Genomic DNA, 21,679 nt, shown 5'->3' on the forward strand with positions numbered 1-21,679 from the left:
AATTATCCTAATGTATGGTACATCTGGAATATATGCCACAGAATGAGATCTGTGACACTCACCCTGCTGTCCGCTACATGCTTATGCATTCTGCCTTAAGCAACAGTGCCTCCAGTTAGCATTAGCCCACATTAGTCCTATGCTACTTTCTGGACAAATGTGCGCTGCAGCAAATATTGCATCCATTCTATGCTGTTAAAGTTGAACATTGAAAAATGTCTTCAGTCCAGGCTATTTGTTTTGCCCTTTCTCCTCAACCCTCAGAGGTTAAAATATTCTGATGTTATTACCAAATCATAATTAAAATAGCTGAACCTATGCTCTTTAATATGCTCTTTAATTAGCCTACAATGCAGGCAGTAGCAATGGAATGTCCTTTGGACCCAGCCCCTTCCGTGACATTATGAGGCTGGTGAAATACCACCCTCCTCATAAATGAATAAATAAATAATTAAATTGAATAAAAGTCTTCAGAACGAACACAGTTATGAGCACATGAAGTTGGTCTACAGTAGCTACAGCTGTACACAGCATGGCACAAACCATGGAAAAAAAAGTACCATTTTTCAGGAGATATTTCAGACGAGGTTAGATATATGATTACCCATTTGCATAATGAAGAAGAAAATCAAAGGAATAAATAACTGAAAAACAAACTGTTTCCAAAACTAGAGTTCCAAAATATGATTACAATATACAGAGAAAAGAGGACTAATGGACATACAAGACCTGGTAGACCCCCAAAACTGTCTCCATCAGATATACAGTACTTAAAACTTTTATCTTTGAGAAAGAGGAGAAAATCAAGCTCCACTCTTGCTTCAGGTCTGAAAAACCCACAGATGTTTCTGTCCATCCTTCCTCTCAATGCTATGGGTCTGAAAGGATGAGTAGATGTCAAGAAGCTCTTACTGAGGAAAGGTAATAGATAAAAAAAGAAAAACATTTGCAAATCAAACAAAGAAGCTGTTGGTGTTCTCAGAACAATAGACTGATAAATAAAAAAAATAAAAAAAAGGTACCAGATTTAAGGTATCAGTAAATTGAGTGGAAATGAATTCAAGGTATCAGTGGATTTAACATAGCAATTAATTTAAGATAGCATGAGATTTAAGGTGGCAGTGGATTTAGCATCTTACTCACTCAGCTGTCACTGCTAGACTGATTTCTGCCTGATCTACACATAAACATGGCCCAGCAGGCTAGCCCTGCCTTCACAATAAGAGTCTTTATCAGAATAACCTAGTGATACGTTATAGATCAAATAACCTAGAATTAATATGTCAACAACATTTCTTGAACATTAATACTAAGCATTAAAACTGATATTATATCTGGTTGATTAGGCTTTTGTGTAATGTTTGTGTTAAATATGTTTTCTGTTTTGTTTTGTTTTTTTCTGACTGACTGAAAAATAAACAATTTAACAACCTAAATGGCCATTTTGAGTGGAAACTAAATAAATGGAGAGTGACTGTATATGGCACGATGCTATATAGCAATGACCTCCAAACAAAAGTTTGGGCACACTTAGTCAAAGTTATATGTTTTATTGATTTTTAATTGGTAACACTTCCCGTGCAGGGAACAAACATGAATATTTTTCTGCACATTTATATGCACAATCCTATTTATTTGCTAAGTTAAATATTTAGGGGGAAGAATAGTTTTTTAATGCATGCTTGCGGGCCAGAAAAACAAGCTCAATACCTTTCCTAGTTTAAAACTCATTTTCTGTAAAGTGTGGATGTCCAATGATTCCCTAAAGCTTCCAGTAATGCTTATAGATAGTGCCTGAAGCTATCTGCACTAACCAACAAAGCTGGCCATTATGCTTTGAAGAAACAAATCGCTGTTCATGCTGGTGCCTTTCCATACAACATCATTTGTCAAAAGCAAACTGTCTTCTGAGAACGGCAACATTCACCATGTAACCCAAAGACAAAATTCATCACATTTGTCCTGAATGGTTTGCTGTTTTGGGCAGCTGTGAGGTGCAGTGCTACAGCTATTAAATTAGTACAATTCGGCTAGTGTAAAGACATTAGTATGCTGTCTGCTAGCCAAGACAAGTTCTTATAGTTACCGAAAATATCTCACATGACTTTTGTGTTCCAGAAGAAATGTAACTACTCACCCTCATGTAGTCTGCTTTGTTGCTTTGCTAGCCAGCTGAATAGGCTTTAAGTCAGTCAGCCAGTCTACGTTATTTGCAACTTTTGGAGCCTCATGACAAATCTGATTTTTTTTTTTTTTTCCAGAGGACTCAATGGCCTATACAGTTACACTGTAGGCCCAGACATTTCAGTCTCAAGTTCCAGTGAAAAGAGCTGGATGGGTCAGCTGGCATATATCTTCAGATTCTAAATATCAGTTGAAATTAAGACATTATTTTTATTGACACTAATAGTAGCCTACTACTATTAATTCTATTAATTTTATTACTAATACTGCTACTACTACTAGTAATACTAAAACTATACCATGACTACTATTACAGCAATGATAATACTTGTAATATTAACACTACTGCACAATATTCTTTCACATATTAGTAATAACAATAGTAATAGTATCACTACTGGTACTACTGCTACTATTAATACATGCTATTACAAATACTGTCACAACAACTACTATGGAAACACTTTATGTTGATGGTCTATTGTAGCTTTGTAGATGCTCATATTGTCTATAACTAACATTCTATTAAATATCTATTACATTAAACAGAGCTTTAAGGTGAATGTAAAAGATTCAGTTAAATCTAATTCTAAACTTAAACTAACTTTAATTTCAAACCAGAACTACTACTATGACTAAACACTATTACTACTATTACTACTAATAGTAGTAGAATTACTTCTGCTACTACTAATACTACCATTATTATTATTATTATTATTATTATTATTATTATTATTATTATTATTATTATTATTATTATTATTATTATTATTATTAAAAATAATAACAATAGTAATAATAATAAAAATAATAATAAACTCAGAATTCATTTTTATTAAATCAAATAACACTTTTACACTTTGTATAAAAGACAGCAAGTTCCATAGTTCCAATATTATTACTACTATTAATAATAATAATAATAATAATAATAATAATAATAATAATGTATTGTAGTACTATTATTACAACTACTAGTAATAATACAAATTATAGCAACACTACCGTTTCTAATAGAAGTAATAATAATATTAATAATATTAATAAATATATCTACCCATACTGTTACATCAACAACTGCCACTACCATAAATAAATAGTACTACTAATGATAATACTAACATGTTAATGATACTACTGCTACATAATACTACGCCTAGTACTACTACTACTACTACTTCTATTATTATTATTATTATTTATTATTATTATTATTATTAATGTCACCCTAAATCCAATTCGAAATGTAACACTCACTCTAATCCCTTTAACCTAACCTAACTTTAACCTAAATCCTTATCCTAACCCTGAGCCACGTCCTACACCTAATACAAAGCTAAACTATTGCTAATTCTTGCTGTAACACTATTGAACATTTTCCTTAGTTTCACCACCATCATCATCATTATCATCATCATCATCATCATCACTTCTATTTATATAGCCTCTTTCCCATGGTCAAGGACAGAAGAACATGAACACATTAAACAAATAAAAACAACAGGACAATACAGGCAAACATTCAAGTATAAACAGAACAACAATAATTTAGCGAAAACAAGTAAGTCTTCATCAGAGATTTCAATGAAGATAGAGAGGTGGCATCCAGAATAGACTGGGGAAGCGTATTCTATGATTTGGGAGCTACTACACTAAATGATTGGTGTGGGATTGCACATATAGATGAAGAAGCTCTGACAAATATTGAGGAGCCAGACCATGCAGAGCTTTATATAGAAAATAGAGAACATTGCACTGAACACAGAATGCGAAGGGTAACCAATGAAGACTCTGAAGGACAGCGGTGATATGACTCTTCTGCTTTGAAATGGTGATGATCTTAGCAGTGGCATGTTAAACTGTAACCAGACAGTTTGAAGCTTCTCATTAATAGTTTGAAGTTTTTTTGTTTGTTTGTTTTTGTTTTCTTTTTTAATGATATGCATTGTTGGATGTGAGCTTTACATATAATAAATATGAATGCTGTACAATGATTTGTACACCCTGTATTACAGAAATAGAAATGTTTTCCAGTAACATTAGCTGTCATCCTTTTGAAGAATGTGTTATCCATGTGTATTCACAATTATTACAAATGGATATACAGCATTTTGGAGTGAAACTCTGCAGTGGACAGTGCAAAAGACCATAAAGACCCTCACAGTACCTTAACAGCTAGAGTACCAAACCTGATCCTAACAGTAAGGGCAGAAATGAAACTGTAACTGCAGTTAACAAACCAACTCAGAGAGTTCCTCCCAGCAGCATGTGAGATGGATTATAAGAATTATGACTAATCTCATGCACCGACTCACCTCCGCACACTCTATCTGTCAGCAAGCTCTCTCCTCATTATCCAGACGATATAAAAAGGTAAAATAAAGAGAGATATCTCCCTGTCTGCAATCATTATGCCTCCCGTTAGCAACGACGACTTCATTTCCTGTCAAGCAGAAGGCTGTGATTGGACGGAACACAATGCTGGCCACTGATCGAAAGAGACAATGCGCTGTCTGGTCTGATGTGTTTTATACCCAGATATCCATTTTCATTAAGCTCGTCATAAGCTATCAGACAGCGCTGTTCTGTCGGAGGCTTGTAATTTTGCTACAAAGGAACACGCTTGTGGAAAGACAGCATGTCTGGATGGAGGCAGTGCTTGAATGATAGTTCTGGCCTGTACAGGGCCACAACCACACTCTACAAAATGAATTGTGCTGTTTAGAGAGCTTTTTTTATTATCAGTTGCTATCATGCCTCTTTGTTGGCCCAGAACTGTCAACTTTGCTTTGTCATATGCTTTTGTTATCATGCCCCAAGTCTCTGTGATAGAACCAATAAAAAACTATTCAATTTGGCTGCAGCATTAAAAAAAAATGCTACAACAAGTTTTCCCCTTTTACTTCCTCATGAGTGTGCTTCTATATTTTTGAGTTGTAATCAGGGCTGAAATGATGGCCCAAACCTGAATACAGCCTGCTATCTTTCTGTCTGAACTAGACCTACAGCATCAAGTTTTGAATCCAAACCTGCCCCAAGCCCCATGAAAATTATCGGAACCTGGCCGGAACTACGTCATGAAGATTTGAGTCTGAAATTGACCCAAGCTCAAGACTTTTCTGTCCAAAACTGGCCCAAAGCAGCCCAATGTGCTGGATAAAAGCTGCTATTTCTAATAAAAGTGTGATGTTGCAACAACAAATGAAACACAAAATGTTATTTGGAACTGAACAGACCCACATTATGAAGTTTTGAGTCTGAACTTGGCCCAATCTCAAGAAAATTTTGTCCAAAACTGGCCAGAAGCAGCCCAATGTGCTGCAAGTGCCATATTGCAACTATAAATGATGTCATTAGATCATGGACTAAAACATATAAAATAATGCTTTAATAACACTTCAATAATAATACTTTAACAAAGTTATTCCTCAAGCAATGCTTTCAAGCAACATCCCAAACAGTTCATATCTAGATAATCTTTCCATAACATGCTGTTCTCCAGTGTCAAACCATGACTATTAGAGCTAGACTTTCAAATGGTGCCACAAATGTCAAAGCTCAGTTGAAATACTAGGAAAAACCCACCTCAAAAGTAATGTTATCTTCTGCTAGCATCCTTATTGGATTCTAGTAGTTTGTTAGTGCTAAACTAACCACAATTTGCATGAACACTTTCTGCTAAGGCTGAAGTTAGCTTCTTTTTCAAATTTTTCATTCCACCTTAAATGGTGCAGCAATTATGTGCATTTAGGCACCACAGTGTAACTGCAGCAGCATTTAAGGTGGAATGGAAAATTCATTGGCATCAGAATGCAACTGCTGCACCGTTTAAGGTGGTACAGGAAATGCATTGGCACCAGAATGCAACTGTTGCCATTTAAAGTGGGATAGAAAATTCACTGGGACCTGAATATACCTGCTGCACCATTTAAGGTAGAACGGATAAATCACAAAAAGGCAGTTCTAGATTAAACAACCATTTGAAGCTTTCAATAGAAATTCCATGTTTTATTTGAAGCTCGTTATAGACATGTTATCATGTAGTCACCACTGATGTTTTCCATTTCTAACAATGATTAGGCTGCCGCTTGTATTCATAGTCAGTGACACATCTAGGTCCTCCAGAAGGCCTAGAGTAGTAGTTTTATTCACAAAATTAGTCCCACTGTTGGTGACTTGTTGATTCCTCTGTCACTAAGTAATCATGCTGATAGTCAATCTAACAATTAGGACTTCTCTTCAGCTCCTGAGAACCTAACCAAAAGGAGAGCTAGCTTAGCTATAGCCACCTAGATACAGCAGAGAAAAACAGTTCCTGAGTGGCCAATTTTCTGCTGGAGCTTTCAAAAGTTTAACTTTTTGTTTCCATCCAAAACATAAGAATGAAACAAGAGTAATACTGTAATAGTTTTACAGATTTTGAATAAAGACATTATTTTATTGATTTGAAATTAACTAAAAAATATGCATGCATTAGTTCATAGAAATGTTTAGGCTTTCTCTTAAGGCATAGGATGCCATGAAGATTCCCCTCTACTGTTCGCCCAATCTTCGGTACTGATAAAATGAGATGTTACCCCTCACAGTTTAATCCAAAAGTTCTATTTCTTTAAATGGACTGTGCTACATATAGCTGCCATGACACAATCTCATATCTCTAAAATGATAACTTCACAGGAGAAGAGAAAAATAATCTTAACTTTGAATGGAAGTTAATGGAACAAGATTTTTTCCAGGCAATTTTGGAATGTTTCTCTTGGTTCATTCATCATGAAATTCAAAAATATTGTAAAGGGCGGCTGGTGATTTCAAAGTCTAAAACAAACAAACAAACAAACAACAACAAAAGTAGAAACACAAGATTTTCTTCCAACTGTGGCAAGGTCATTGAAATGTTCACAAAATGTAAAGGACAGCTGGTGTGTTAAAAGGATGTAGAAAAATAAAAATTGACCAAAATGGAAACACATGTTTCTTTGGACAGTAATGACATTAAATAAATAAATAAATAAATACATACATAAAACCCCAACCAAGTTAACTGCACTATTTTCTCACAGACAAGCATGCCAGATTAAAAAAAGAGTTTTAAGACAATAAAAGTAGGAAGGAAGAAAAAAAAGCAGAGGTAAACTAAGCAGGATAAAATCTATTAAAAGTGAAATGTGGGCTGTGAGAACCTGAACATGAAATTCAAACCCAACCTGAGCCTGATAATATATTCTGGAAATGATGCACCGAATCACTGAACAGAAAAATTAATGAACAATGATTAGCTATGAAAAAAGACAAACCCCATGTTTAGTCACAATATTACTTTACTTTATTGATAAATCCCCTGCTCGCTCATTGCTCTCGTTTTCTAGTTCTCTCATTTTTCATTATTCATTTATTCATGTGCTATCACTAAACGATTACCGTGCCTTATTAATGACATTGGTTATTTATTTATTTGCACTTTATTTAACCAGGGAAATCACACTGAGATTACATCTCTCTGCAAATGAAACATAATACTCTTCATGGTGATTTGGTAGAGAGGGCTTTTCTTCCAGATCCTGATCATGAAGAGGATATTACATTACCGGTCTCATCCACTTGCCAAAGCAATAAACAACTGGACAGCTATAGAGGACTATCCACAGTTTGGTTTCAAAACTAGCAACACGACCTTAGGATAGTTATATTGTTTTTTTGTAATCTTGTGTATTATGTTTTTTTTGTTTTTTTGTTTTTTTTTTTTACAAACTCCTGGTACACCTTGTTGGAGTTTATCCATTTATGGATGATCATCCATTTATGGATGGACAATGGTCAGTTTCCAACAACTGGCTGGATATTTTTGGGTGGTGGACCACTCTTGACCTATCTTATCTAGGTCATATCTGGTCAACATTGGACCCGTGGTAAGAAACTGATCAATGATGAATTGTGCACACAGCACATCTATATAATTGGCCTATATTGTTGTTGGTTTTGGACCACTGTTGGATCTTTGAGCTACTTAGCCCAAGAAATAGCAGTCAATGCTCAGTAATCCTACTGTGAATGAACATTCTTTTATGTATGTGAAGCCACAGCTGTGAGGGGGAATGAGAGCATAACTGGATCTACTGGATAATCAATAGAATGTTGGCCTTTTGTTTTGTGTTGTATCAAAGTCCCATTACTATCTTATTACACACATTAGATAGGTGATAACTGAATTCAGATAGCTGAAACACTTTGCTCGTAAAACCTCAGTCAATCATTACTGCTCCTTATATTCAGCCTATTTTAAGACCAAAAGAACTGTAATTATGAGAAGACCCACACTAAAATGTGTGATGTCAGAGATGACTCTTTTATTTAATTTCCTCATGACTATTAAGTACAAGTTGCGGTGGAGTTCAAAAATGATTTAAAAATGGTGCTCCTAACAACCACCTGCAAGATCTGGCAGACCACCAAAACTGTCCACATCAGAAAAAAAGAACAGTAGCTTTCATCTTTGAGAGAGAGGGGAAAAGCTCTACTCTTGCTTCAGATCAGAAAAAAAATCAGTGAAACTGTCAAGAAGCTGATACTAAGAAAAAAACGGTAACACTTTCTATGTAAGCACCTTTGTAAGCATCTATAAACACATTCATAACATGTTATAATGCATTCATAAGGCATTATAAACATGGCTATAAATATTTATAAAAATGCATTATACGTTATAGCCATGTTTATTATGCATTGTGAATTGTTAACATAATACATTATAAATACTGATCATAACAAATTATAAGAGCTCATAAGTTGTATTTGTCCGCTCTAAGTAAAGTGAAGCGTACTGTACTAAAGCCTCCTCCAGTGTTAAGAGTGAGGCTTCAAGTTGAAGTATTTACTGAAGGATTTACTGAAACACTAAAACATACATAATAAAGCACATTACAGGCTTCAAATGTCAGAGTTTAAACTAGTGCTGCCGTCAGTGCTTTACCCAATGTGGGAAAGGTAATGTACACCACCGTTAGCTTGGTATCTGTCTTTACTTTGCACTCTCCAAGCTGGGACTGACTTCTTTGGCACTGACATTATAACATGTTATCAACACTACGTATAATGCATTATATTAACAATTCATAATGTATAATAAACATGGCTATAAAGTGTAATCCAGTGTAATTCATTTTTATAAATGTTTATAATCATGTTTATAATGCAGTATGAAGGCATTATAACATGTTATAAATGTGTTTATAGATGCTTACAAATGTGACATTCATAGAAAGTGTTACCAAAAAAACATAGACAAGAAGAAGAACATTTGCAAATCAAACAATGAAGCTGCTGGTGTTCTCAGAACATTGAACTGACCACCCCAGAGTCCAGCCCTCAAAATCATTGAAGATGTTTCCTTGGATTGTAAAAAAATACTGAAAAATATGATATTGTATTTAGTTGTTGAAACTCTGCATAGTACTGTATGCTACATTTTCATTATGATACCACAGGGACAAAAGAAAATGGATATTCGACATTTTTCAATGGAGCAGTGATGGAAAATTCTGCCACTGTCAACAGCAATGGCAGTGTAACACAGTGGTTAACGGAATATTCCATCAAGAGTGCTGTTTTCCCATCAGCCTCAGATACAGAATAAACTGGATGTTGATCTTTCGGAAACTTGAGCACTGAACATTTGTTTTTGACATTCAGATGTATTCCTATATATAAAACCAATCAAAAAATCAATCAATCAGTCTGTCCATTTAAAAGGTGATGCATTAAATTGACTTAATTTAAGTATAAATTCCTTATGAATACAGTATATTAAAGCAAACGAATTTTGATCACTTCTTTTGAAAGTAATTGTATTTTATGTTAAGGACCTCCCTGCTATCTCCCACCGCCTATATGACACTGCAGCAGTTCCCCATGCTGGACCTTGCGGATGGTGGGCCCACATGGTCCCCCCACGTTGACTTTTCAGACTGAGCCCAGATGGGTTAAGTGGGCTGCCCGGCCACCAGGTGCTCGCCGAGGAACACTATCCCCAGGTCTGGCTTCAGGGGTAGGTCCCGGTAACCCTCTCCCAGGCAGAGTACATAATTTCTTGTGTCCTTTAGTCATGGAGGATTTTTGGATTGGTCTTCACTCCAGACCTGTTTGCCTTGGGAGACCCTACCAGGAGCATATTGCTCCAGACTCTGAAGACCACCAAACCACATAAGCCCTTTCGCCACGGGAAGGCCACCATCCAGGAAGGATTGTCTGGGATTCTCTGCTCTCGCAACTGCTACCGCAACCCTATCTGGACTAAGTGGTTAAAGATGATGATGATGATGATGATGATGATGTTGATGATGCGTTTTATGTGTAATGTATTTTATTAACACAACAGTTTGAATTCTGTATCTCATTTTAAACCAGTACATTCAATGCATTCCTTTTTTAATGTGGTAAATACTGGAAGTGAATGTCAATATATGGGTGATGAACTACAGAAATCACACACACACACACACATCATCTAAACCACTTATCCTTCTGGGTCACGGTGGGTTGCTGGAGCCTACCCCAGCTGTCAATGGGCGGAAGGCAGGATATTACAGAAATCAATGAAATATATATTTCACAAGAAGGTTGTGCATGTGATTTTGTGTGCACAGAATCACCCAATGCATCATGCAAGACTCTATCTCTCTCTATCTCTCTCTTTCTCTCATGCTGTGTGAGTGAGTAGCATGCAGGCATAAGGAAAATATATGCAGAGGGTAAATACAAGCTATATGAAACAAGTTCTCTATTGCTCAAGTCTATTTCTCATATCTGATACCTTAAAAAAAAGTTGTGCATTTGTACATGTGCATATTTTTAGATAGATACTACTGTGCATATCACGTTGGTCCTCGTTTTTGCAGCCGTCTGTGGTCCACTCCAGGTTACACATGGAGAAACCTATAAAGCCATCTCTTAAAACTCTAAAATGAGCCACCGTCAGTTCCCAGAAATTTAAATGGTTAAGATGTAAACACAATCATTCAGAGTGATTTGATGTCAAATGTGCTGTTCTAGAGAAATGTTTCTGAATTGTTCACAGTGGTGGTGATAGGAACCAGATGTCTGAAGCATTTAGTGTCAGTTAAAACTCCCTTACAGAAAGTTATTTCATGGAATAGATACGAATAGGATGCATGATGCCTGAAATGTTGTTCTGTAGTAGTTTGATGAAAAGCTTTTAAGATTAGATTAAGAGACCCTTATTAGTCCCGCAACGGGGAAATTTCACCTCCCCATTTAACCCACCTGTGCAATGGAACACCACACACACACTAGTGAACACACACACTAGGGGGCGGTGAGCACACTTGCCTGGAGCAGTGTGCAGCCCTATCCACAGCGCCCGGGGAGCAGTTGGGGGTTAGGTGCCTTGCTCAAGGGCACTTCAGTCATGTACGGTTGGCTCAGGGGATCAAACCGCTGACCTTTCGGTCACAAGGCTGGTTCCCTAACCTCCAGCCCATGACTGCCCCACTTTTGGCCTGAAATATAGTTTTCAAAGTCCATTTGTAGAGGTACATGCAGCATATTGTAAAGAAATAGTTCTTAAAGATAACCCTTTTTTATGCTCACCACTTTTTAGCATTATAAACTTTAAATATAAAACTCAATAGTCCTGGTCTTGACCTGGCTTTAACTGTGTTGGAGATATTGCTACCCTTGGTTTCTACCATCACCACTGCAAAGAAAGCTAAGTAGGAAAATTGCTCTGCAATGAACCATTTCACATCAAACCACATTCAAGGACTTTCTCCACATCTCAGTGATGTTGAAAGTTTAAAAGAAATAGGTAGAAGACTTGGATACATCAAAGAAAAGACATCACGGCAAAGACAAACGGCACTAATTTGCATGATTCTGAGCTAAATTTCCTTCCTTTTCTTTTTCCTCTTTCCCTGCTAAGCTAGATCTGCATCCCCCTGATAGAGGCAGTGGTGGAAATGTTCTTTTGTGCACTTTTTGAGCTCGAAAGACATCAATAGGATCCCTCTCCAAACTGCTGCGTCTTAGCAAAATCGGCCTACCGTATCCACGACTTAAGCCTCTATCCACCACCGCTCCCCCCCTCCAAAACCTTCAACATCTGTGTTTGAGCACAGCAGCTGCAGTGCAGTATGATTTCAGTTACACAGTACTGTTTGCACAGCAGTGTCGCGTAACTCATGGCCCACTCAAAAGCCCACAGTGGGAAGACAGGGGATCTCATGGGTTCAGTGCATGCCTGACAATATATCTATTACTCTGCATGTCAGGTCAATGGCAGATTGGGTTTGCATGTGTTTTCAATCGTACCTTTCAGTGCCGGAGATCATCCGCTATGCTTTTCAAAAGAAAGGCACACGTGGTGGACTGAACACCTGCTGTCAAATACAAATAAAGCATCTGTTTGCATGCATGACTGTTGATTCAGGTTACGCAGTTGAGAAGCACATGATTTTACCCCTTAAACTCAAGGCTTGCTTGCTTATCCCATATTGTTGCCATTGACATTGTTATTCAGACATAAAAGACTTGAAAAGACATTAAGTTAACTCATATGTGGTCAGTCAGCCAAAACGTGTTTGAAGTTGCGTCTTTAGCTTTGTACTGGAGCTATGAGGCTAATGCAGCTAACAAGAGAAGGAAGCTTATGGCTAATTAGCATTGTGCTATTTATAAAACTAGAACATGTGTTGCATCACTTGAAACAGTAGTAGTAACCTTGAAACCTCACTTTTGTCCATTTTTATAGGTGTCGATTTAAGGGGTATTCTGGCCTAAGACTAGAGTTAAACATGTTGTTTGTCATGTTATGCTCAGCATTGCTTCTCTTGGCCATATTGGTTTGACAGATTTGACAATTTTATATCGTTTTCTCACTACAACTTCCAGCATGCATTACATAAAACTACCCTAAAAATGACAAAACTACCCTTAAAAAAGAGTTATGAGATGTTATGAAAGTGAGGAAGCCTAGACCTCCATATTTTTGTGCTGCATTACATGGATATTTTTCTGTCGAATAGTGTTCAAACAACCTATTATACAGTTTTTTGTGTACTTCCTTAAAGACATTACAGTAATAATTCTTTTGCATTAGGAGTGGAGATAATAGCATAGGCCTGAAAGGATATCAGATTACAGTTTTTCTGAGTATTCCTCCAAATCACTCATAATCACCTATCTGCTTAAAATTCAAAACCGCGTAGCCATGGCAACCCACCCGAGTGTTTTCTGGCCAGGATGTGGTGAGAGATGGCTAGCCGTGTTGCCTATCGATTCAAAGCAGGACATAATGGCCACCCTCATATCCGCACACATCATTTACCCATGGTCCGAAAACTAATTATGAAATCAATACTTAAATGAAAGCAGCTTGTAATGGATGTAGGACTCTTCATTTCACTTCCATTCATTGAGAGGCTGATTGATCGCATGAGCCACGCTGTGTTGTTTTCATTGTGCAGTTACAAGCTTTTTCTAAGACGTACAGTATTGGACATGCATGTGTCCTGTCAATCAAACGCTGCATGTGTTATAGCAGCCGTCGTACTGAGAGAAAGAAGACTAGTCATTACTGATCGATCGACAGAAGTATGTGTGAGTGTACAATAATGTTAAAAGGTTTAGAATTGCTTGTCATAGTGATAGATTTGATTATAAATAGTTTTAATCACTTTTTCAAGGAAATGGTAGCTATAAGAAGTTAATAAATTATGAAGAAAATAGTGTAATAATCCATATAGAATACTTTCTTGTTTTGGGATTGGAATCCAGATACAAGTTTAATAATAAAACCACTATTTCTAACATTAACGTTACTACTTGCTTTCATATTATCTTTCTTAAATCCAAGGTCCCATTACAAAGTTTAAAAGGTGACACTGTGCATCGAGTTAATAATAATTATTAATTTACTAATTATTAAATATGTCGTTCATAAATCATTGGTTAGCCATCATTGATATATTAGTTAACTGTCTATTAAGCATTAGTTATTACTTAATGACTAAGTAATAACTTAGTCATTGGTAATTGAGTGCACTGCTGAGTTTAGTTTGTTAGTATTTCATACCTTATTTACTCATTAAATGTATATCAATTGCTGCTTATTACATTGTCAATGAACGAATGAATATGTTAACTCAGTAGCCTAGTGGTAGAAGAGCCATCAACTGGAAGGTTTTGGGCTCAAATTCCACAACTGACTAGATATACCTGGTTGTGGCCTTGGGCAAGGGACTTAACCCAATGTGTGGAGATAAAGAAAAGTGTCCACTATAGCCTGAATAGTGTATTCTGCACAAGACCACACAATGAAGGAAACAATAAACACACAGAACTGCAAGAAATCAATAGATTCATTAACAGATAATTAACAGGTACTTATGTGTTCTTATATGAAGACACTTCTCTAATTGAGTAAAAACACATATCAGTTCATTAACAGTGCAACAGGCAGCAGTTGGTGCAGCATAGGTTTTAAGTGGTTTAATTTAATAAAATCAACATGCTTGCAGTGTGTATGGTTGCAATGTATTTTCTAAAGTACTGTAGTAATACTTTTATTTTATTAGGTATTGGTTGAAAACAAAAGAATGAAAGTCTTGAAATACCCAACGGAAAATCATCCAACTTTTTTCCTCCATGCTATTGAGGTGCATACTGACAAGCACACTCTTCATTGTTTAGGACTTCAGAAGGTGAACATGTCACATTAATCCCACAACATATTTTGGAACTGACAGTTGAATCAACAATGGTTAGGGACAAAAAATGTCACTTTAGGCCTTCTGGAAGTCCTAGATACTTCCCAAAGATACTAGTCTCACCAGGTTTCAGTCTGTGGTACCACCTTAAAATGAGACTACCCTTATAAAGCATTTATGAATGGTTATAATTAGCGTATTAATGGTTATTAGTTAGGTCATAAACACTTGGAAATTCATTATTAAACAGTTCCAACACATTAATAAGAAGGGTAAAATGAGCTGTTATCTTTAATGAATATGAATATGTGATGAAGCTGATGAGTTTAATGCTGACTGATAAAGAAGACAAAGTAAGATCTGTAAACATCAAAATCTGAGGTTTAATAGTCTAAATGAATAACTGTTCACTATTAGCAAACAACGGTTCACTGTTGCCCTTTTCATTTATGTGTTGTAACTGCTTTTTGATGCTTTTAAGGTAAAAAGTGTTCTTTATAACCTGATAAATAACCATTAATAAATTCATTTTAAACCATTTATGAATGCTTTATAGGGGTAGTCTTATTTTAAAGTGGTAGAAATGGACAACAGTGGTAGCTCTATGCCAGAACTGCTAAACACAGTGTAAAATATATGCTACTATGACTGTTACAACCTTAAAATAAAACATGGATTGTCTTTTACAAGCATCACATGTCTATGTTAAATCTAGAACAGCCATAAAATGTCCATGTGAATCACTGTTAGCTTAGCACTAACAATCTACTTGATTTTACATAGGGGAGCTAATTATTCATAACCTATGAAGTTGCAGAGTGCTAATGTCAATACTACAGTCATTCCACACATGGTACGTTTTTACTCCATGTCTGGTATGGTGGATATGTATGGCCATCTGACATCCATGCCTGGCAGTGGTCAGCAGGAGGGAACACCTGTCCAGCTGATTTATGACACGCTTTATAAAGATGGACATAAGGCACATATTTTCTGTCAGACAGATCTCCTGATCCTCTTCAGTTCACATAAACACACACACAGTGAGTCACACATCGGCACATGCCAGCATGTGTCATAAGTTACGTGCTAGCTAACATGGTTTGCCACATTAGTAGGAATTTACTGGATCTGACACTGTGAGGTGTTGTATTTCATTTGGGAGCAATCTGAATTGAATCAGTTTCTTTCTTTCCAAAAAATATTATATTAAAATATTGAAACATGAAGAGAACAACCGTACAAGACCTGGAAGACCACCAAAACTGTCCCCATAAGATAAACAGTACCTCATCTTATATGATTGAGAGAGAGGAAAAAATCAATCTCTACTTTTTCTTTAGAACAGAAAAAATCTACAGGTGTTTCTTCATCCTTCCATTGTGAGTTATGGGTCTACAAATCAAAGAAGGAAGCTGTTGGTCTTCTCAGAACAATGGATTGACCACCCCTGAGGCCAGACCTCAACATCATTGAATGCTTTTGGGATCACTTGGATTATGAGAAGCAGCAAATGCAACCAACTTCTAAGACTGAACTTTGATGGTGGGAAAATATCCCTGCAAATTTCTGTGAAGAACTGAAAGTAAGTCTCCTGCAAAGAATGGACACTGTTGTAATTATATTTAGCTGTTAAAATAGTGTGTAGTTTTCCATTAAATCTATGCTTTCTGCTTTTTCCAGATGCTGAAAATGGAATAACACCATTAGGATTTTGCTTGGACATTCTGATTTCTGCACAGTGCTCCATATAGAAAAAAGAGAGCCTAGCAAGCCATAAACGCAAAGAAACTGTTAAATATTTGTAAAAGTACTGGAGGCAATATCTTAAGGCTATTAATTACAGCTATAACTTCTAAAATATGGCTTATATGTACATATTGGGGCAGCAAAGTTCATTAAAAAAAACATTAAGAATTTATGCAGCGGTGGATTGTACTGAGTGTTCTGCTTATCTGAGCTTTTTAGCACCCCGTTAAAAGTCAAACAGAGCATGAATAATGGAGAAAGGTGAAATATGGCCCTCTTCCACTCTCTGCGCTGAGGGGAAGTTGTTTGGAGGGGCATACGAATCAAAGTGCAATGTGGCTTTCGCTCATTGAGAGTTCACACGTGCAAGCCAGAAAAGAGCAATTGGCAACATGATGGGGCTCATGGAAAAACACCAGGGGCCTCTGAGCCCACTCTGCTGCTCTTTGGTGAGACGTTAGTCTGGAAACACCACTGGAAAGGAAATTGACCTTGCTGTTGGAGAACAGCTGAAGGACGCCATAAATCTTGGTGGAAAGGAAAAGTTGAGAGGGTCTTGGAGTTGGGTTAAGTGGCACAGTTCCCGTGGTCTTACAGGTCATGTTTCACCCTTTGTAATAGATGTGCTGGGTGAATCCTAAATGCTAGCTTTATAAGAGCATAAACACTGGATTTATGCCATGTCTACATTTAAGACATGCATGCAAAAATGCCACTCTAGGCAACCACAAGTCACTTGGTATATTGTTTTTTTCTGAGAGTGCATATATAGAGTTGATTTGCAGCTGTTAAATTACAGCTGTAATTATTTACACTCTAAAAAAGAGGATAAAAGGGTTCTTTAGTGTAATCACATAGAGGGACCACTTTTTTCCCCCTAATAACTTCACACTGGATGGTTGTTTAAAGACCCATTTTTGTAAATGTGAGTGTGAAGAATGTGTCTCAGATATAAAGATGAGTTCACTGTCAAATTTCATCTGTTGTAATGAAATTCTATTAGAACAAATATTTATTTAAGGGTCTAAATACTAAAATCCATGCAATTACGTTTCTGTGTGTTTTCAATGTGAAAATGCTCTTCATATTTTAAGCACCATTTATATTGTTTTTTTTTATTTAAATTTTTCTTTTTGGCCTGGAGTTTTTCCATTGTCAACCAAGAACCAGCTGAGAGACCTTTCATCGTGGTAGTTTAGCTTGACGGGGCAGCAAAAAATGGAACATTTTTTTATCACAGTAGTTTGACTGGGCCATGATCAGGGATATCTTTCACAGTGGAAGCAGAGTTTGACTGGGCCACAAACTGGGGCACTTTTCACCGCAGTAGGGAACCTTAACCTAGAGGACTGGGCCATGAATAGGGACACTTTTAATCTCTGTAGGGAAAACTGACTGGGCCATGACCCGGGACTTTTTTTACTACTGTCAAGGAGTTTGAATGGGCTGTAGTCCAGGACACTTCATACTGCAGTAGAGTGGTGTGACTGTGCTGTGAACCAGGGCACTTTTCAGCAAAGTAGCGGGAGATTGACTGGGCCATGATCCTGGACAATTTTTAACCATTCTAGGGAAATTTGACTGGGCCATGATCCTGGGACACTTTTCACCACTGTAGGGGAATTTGACAGGGCCATCATCTGGGGCGCTTTTCACCACCGTAGTGGAGTTTGACTGGGCCATGGACCAGGACACTTTTCACCATGAGAACGGAATTTTACTGGATCACAAGCTAGATGATTATACATTGCGGTTGCAAGAGTTTCTGTCCTGCCAGCTGGGTAACTGTGAGTGTGTATGTTTTGTCTAATGCTGATTTGAGTTGTTGGTATAGTAAAGCATCCTTGAGAAAAGTGTTATATAAATATAACTTGAGAGTTTATCACAAAGTCTGCATTTGACCTTTTCTTCTGTCAAGGATTTGCCTTTGAGCTTATATTACACTGCATGCTGAGTGCTCTTTTCTCTGAATACTACTTTGTTCCACCAAAAGTTTAGAGGACACTGCACAAAATATTCCTTTGCATGAAAAAGCATGCTGGTATTGCATAAATCCTTGTTTATAACATGCAACCAAATAATGCACTGCCAGTTAAACACCATTTGTAGCTCTATCAAGTTTCACTTTATATTCTCTGTAACCAGGCTGAATTCTGCCTCAATTGATGATGTCAATAGGTGGCTTATATACTAACAGGCTACTTTAATAATATTGAGAAACAGGCTCCAATTCAGATCTTTCCAGAAAGAAATAAGGAACATTGTTGCTGTCAGAACAAAGCATTGTCTCTCTGAAAACTTTACACGTGACAAGAAAAGCATTATCAACTTTCGACTAATGTTAATGGAGAAATTTATTCCAAGTAATTTTGGATTATTTTTACTGGCCCATTCATCATGAAATTTTGAGTCAATATAAAGGCCACCTGGCAATTTCAAATTATGTCAAAAACTGAAAAACAAAGTTTTGTCCTGACAGAGATGATGTTACTTGTATGCCTGTTTCACATAATTGTGCTTAAACTAGAACTCGAATCAAATGTGATTATACAACACCACTAGCTTGAAACTACCAATACTGCTATTTCCATAAGTGTGCTAGTGGAAATTAGCATTATGCTAGAGGCTAATTGGACACTAACCCTTTGAAGTCGCCATTCATGCTGGCATGATCAAAACATGGCTGGTTCAAGGCATCACAGCAAAAGTCACGTTGAGCATTGCCATCAACTTATGTTGAAATGCTGACTGGAGGCACTATACTAGTTGGTGTTAATACTCCAAATAAAAATGGAGATAAGAATATTTAAATCTGATATAAAAATCACACTTAATCATGTGTACGCAAAATGATATGGGGCTGGTGCCATTGCCACAGTTACAAATAGCAACGAGAGAGCCAGACGAGGTTGCACGACCTGCCAATACTGCCAAAAAGTGGACAAAAAAAGGAACCTCACCCCATGGAAATGCAATCCTGTAATATCCCCCCTGTGTCATTGTTGACAGAAACTGTTTTGAAGAGTTGCATAGCTAAAAAGAAAAAAGCACCTATGTCCACACTTCTTTTTGTTGAAAATAATTTTATATAGATTAATTCTATCTAATTTTTATCACTATATGTTTACATTTGTAACTGATACATTTTCATTTTTCATCTTTAAAATGCTTCACTGAGAATGTTTGTGTTTTTTTTATGGTAAAAAAAAATAAAACAAATCATTTTTCAAACCCAATTTTATGTGTTTTTAGTGATTTTGGGTCCGGTATGCTGATACAGAATGTCAAATTGAAGAAATAATTGTCTGGTCATATAGGTGATGTTGTGCTGAAAAAAGCTACCAAACATTCAGCATGGTAAACAGTTTTAATATGGTATATAAAGGCAAAATAAAAGTATTCAAAAATGGCCAAAATAGCCTAAGACTCCAAAAGGCTGAAAACAAACAAAACAAAAAGGTTGTTTCCAGAGTAGGAGAATCAAATGGGGGAAATTTCCCCATACTGTGACTATTGCTTTCTCCATATCTACATGTATAAATTAACAATAATAAAACAATAACCCACAAAAGGCTGTGCATTACTGCAATTTTATCATGTGAAAGGTGTGTGATAATATGAACACATGATAACAAAACACTGTTTAATGCAAGAACATTCACTTTATAAGTACTTTTTTGTGACAAAACTATCACCATAAGTCTAATTTAGCACCAGTCCAGCGGTGCCCTCTTCTCACACTGGGGCTGAATCTCAAATGTCTCCCTGCTCCCTACATAGTGCACTATGTAGGAATTTAAATACTGGATGCTGCAGCCCAACAGTGCAAAAAACAGCCAAGAGATAGTCATTTGGGACTCAGACACATCCACACTCGATAAGTGATGCACTATTTGGCTGTAGAATTTCTAAACTTTCCTAGTTAGCACACTATTTGGGGAATACAGAGCTGTTTGGGATTCAGCCTGGGTTTGATGCTACTTCTGACTGAAACACAAATTTGAAGCATGTAATCTATTCAAGTGATATTTTTTGGACTTTAATACCGCCGTTTTACAGTGAATCATACCATAAGTACTTTAATTCAAGCCTGTGATATTAATGATGGAGTTGTTTATCTTTTAGTCTTTTCGCTAGCTGACCAGCCTAGTTTCAGTTAACAACATAAGTTGCCAGCCCCTCAGTTTAAACAAAAAAATGGGTTCTTACTTCATCAGTACACTTGGTGGTCCGTAGTAATATACAATTCAGTTGTTGCGAAGCAGTCAGAGGTGTTGGCATATCATGGATTTTACAATGGCTTCGAACACGGCTCAGCCAATCAGATTTTAGGACCGTAAATATCCATTTTCTATAAATATAATTTATCTTGTACTCTGCACTGTACATAGGCCACACCCCAGTTCTCACGTGCACCATTCAAGTATTTCTCACTGGAGTGCATCTTAAAGAACTTAGCACGTAATATGAAGGTTCTATACCAAATGAAAAGTTTTTGGTAGAACCATACATCCAGGAACCTTTCTTTTTAAGACTGTACATCTGCAGTCCAATTTGCAAACCAAAGTGGTTAAAAAAAGAAGAGTTTTGCCAGACAGGGCAAATTTTTAATCACATTCACATTGGCCAGGGAAAAAAATGCCCTGAGGCTCTTAGATATAATTTGGGCGGCTTTTGATGATGATTCAGTCATATTTTAAGTGGATATTATCAAACACAGTGTATTATCTTAAACAAAAATTCAAATTACATTTTATCATTAATGTCCAATTATTATACTATACTGTAATTTGACTGAGAGATATTTTATGTAAGTTATATTCAGTCATAAATGTAGATAAGTGTTAGAATTGATGCTGAATATTCACTGATATTGCTTGCAAAATTACTAAATTTTGCTTTGCTTGCTATATAAACTGAATAGTATATTTCATGATCAAAAAGACAAGAAGTTAGTTGAAATAAATATGCACAGAAAAAAATTCTAATGAACAGCAAATATGGGAATGTAGAGCTCAAAGCAC

This window comes from Colossoma macropomum, unplaced genomic scaffold (assembly GCF_904425465.1).
Source record: "Colossoma macropomum unplaced genomic scaffold, Colossoma_macropomum, whole genome shotgun sequence".
NCBI classification, from domain to species: domain Eukaryota; kingdom Metazoa; phylum Chordata; class Actinopteri; order Characiformes; family Serrasalmidae; genus Colossoma; species Colossoma macropomum.